Genomic DNA, 2644 nt, shown 5'->3' on the forward strand with positions numbered 1-2644 from the left:
ATGAAAAATATTGTGTTGTAGTGTTTTAAACAAATTAATATTTTTAAGTTAATAATAAAACTAATAAAAAATTGTGATGAAATCGCAGTTAATTGACAAATAAACCATAAAAAAAATACGTACATATTAATAAAAATTTATATAACAACTTATTATTAATATGAAAATAAGTTAAACTTAAATATAAAAAAACGAATTAAATGCCCAAATTTTAAGTGAAAAATAAAAAATGCACTCATGATTGAGGGTGACATTTACTAGGAAAGATGATAAAGCATTATTAAACAACCGTTGCAAATAATCATTGATCACCGATTAAATTTATCCATTAAATATTGTTAAAACCAAAAGAAGTACTAAGCTTAACAATCATGTGAAACTATAGGCTCATATCATGGATTTATGTTGAATTAAAACCTTTGGATTTAATAAAAATGACCTACACAATCATATTATACCCTTCCAATATGTGCAAGCATTCGCAACAATCGCTAATTACAGTATGAAAATTACAATTAAAAAGATGAAAATCCATGGCTGAAATCTTGAAGACCGAATTTTTCCATATGTTGTAATTCATAATCTGAAATTTGTGGCGTCGGGAGGTTCATTTTCGGCCTTTTTCTAACGGATTCCAAATCATTTAGTTTTTTTTGCATGAAATATAGCAGATGGAGCATCTTTCCTTTGTGCTATTTTCATCCTTTCAATCTCATGTTTTCTCAAACGCGCCTCTTTATCGATCCTCCTTTCACCCTCAAGTTCCTCAATCGTTGTCGGGAATTTATTACGTTGTTCACCAATCAACAAACTTTCACCAGCCACATCATAAAATCCACGTGGCGGCCTTCTCTCCAACGGAATCTCAGCATTGTAGTCGATTCCATTCCTATTCCTATTCCTTTTCCCGTTCCAATTCCGGTTATCAATTCCGACCGCCTTCAATTCTCTCCTCTTTTGCAAACAAGCAACGCGTCTAGCTTCTGTAAGCTGCTTTTCCCGGGCCTTCCTTTTGGCCTTTTTCCCTTGGTGTTGGATAAACGAGCCTGTGCTTCTGAAACCATTTGATTTTCATTTTCATTCATGTCAACTGGGTCGGGTCGGGTGGGTTTTGATTCTGGGTTTGGGTCGATCTCTCCGGGTTGTAGTTTTCTTGGTTCAAAGTTTTCATCTAGAAATTTCTCGTAATGTTCGAGGCACTGTGACGGAGTGCGTCCCACAATAGGAGCGATTGTTCTCCATTGAGAGGGCATGAGCTTAGCAAGATGAAGCAGCTTCTCTTCTTCTTCTCTGGTCCATTCAATCTGTAAAGGTTCCAAAAAAAATACAGTCAGGATTTGATCAAAAGGTTCTACAGAAATAACACATAACAAGAATTTATTTGTAAGTGACCTAACACATACAATTCTTTCGAACAAATTGCATACCTTTTAATGTAGGGATGAAGCCATTCATACCAACGCGCTTTACACTGCGTAACGGATTTATGATCGAGTAATGAAGAGATACGAGACCATTCGTTGGTTCCATATTTCAAAAGAGCAGCCCTGAGGATCTCATCCTCTGTATTCGTCCAACTACCTTCCTTTACCATTATCTTCATCTTCCTCCTCTTTTTCTACCTTTTGATCACTCCCAGATCTATAAAAAGAATTACATATGCAACTTAACGATTAGCATATTCATGTCTCCTCATTACATAATTTACACAGCTTAACAATTAGCATATTCTCATAGACAACAAGTTAAAGTAAAAACAAAGTGTGGCTGTGAGAGAGTCACGATTAAACAAATAAAAAAGCCCTAATCACATGATGGAACACTTATCGTTATCACTCAAGTCAAATTATCGAATTCTTTGACTCTTTGAAAAAGTAGAAAAATTAAACAGATCAACATTTAACGATTAATAAATCAACAGTTATTTAATTAAAGTAAACAAAGAAACTTACATCGGAATGGAATTGTGATGTTGTAATATTTCAGAATTGGGAGTCGCGATTATTAGAAAAGGATAATTGAAGAAAGGCGCTTTGAGAGTGAGCAAGCATTCACAGAATTTATAGACGATCAAATAACCGTTTGTGAGAAACTCAGAAAGAGAAACCGTGTCTTCTCCTAAATCTACTTGCCGAAAAAGCTTCCAAACATACTTGTCGAGGAAGCAATCGTTTTCCTAAATTAGTGAGGGGTGTTTGAAATTGAATAAATCCTGTAATTCCCATTGGGTGAGATTCTTTTTATTACACCATCATACTTTTAAAACAACCTTCTTATCTATTACAGCATCATACTTTCATTTCAACAACATGATATTACAACATCATACTTTCATTTCAACAACATGATATTTATAAGTATATTATGACAAATCTAACTATAGTTTCTTTTGTAGTATCATATTTTTATTTGTTCCTATTATATTTATATCATTCAAAAAAAGTTTTTGTTTTTGTTTTTTGTTTTTTGTATACAATACATTAGGAGCAATGTGGCGTGTTTCTTTTTTAAGAATAGATTATTCCGTCGATTATCTTTTAAGGGAAATCTCCAATAAAGTCCTAAAATTTTAGTCCGATTTATGTTTTAGTCCTAAATTAATTATTGTTTACGAAAAAGTCCCAAAAACCGGCAAAAGTTTGCA

General features: G+C 33.2%; 1 pseudogene; it reads right to left on the reverse strand.

Moving 5' to 3' along the window:
- Nucleotides 1–515: 515 nt before the first annotated feature.
- LOC145046304 (cell division cycle 5-like protein pseudogene) lies at nucleotides 516–1603 on the reverse strand (annotated as a pseudogene).
- Between the last annotated feature and the right edge of the window lie 1041 nt (nucleotides 1604–2644).

The sequence above is a fragment of the Lactuca saligna genome, chromosome 5 (assembly GCF_052625555.1).
Source record: "Lactuca saligna cultivar CGN05327 chromosome 5, ASM5262555v1, whole genome shotgun sequence".
NCBI classification, from domain to species: domain Eukaryota; kingdom Viridiplantae; phylum Streptophyta; class Magnoliopsida; order Asterales; family Asteraceae; genus Lactuca; species Lactuca saligna.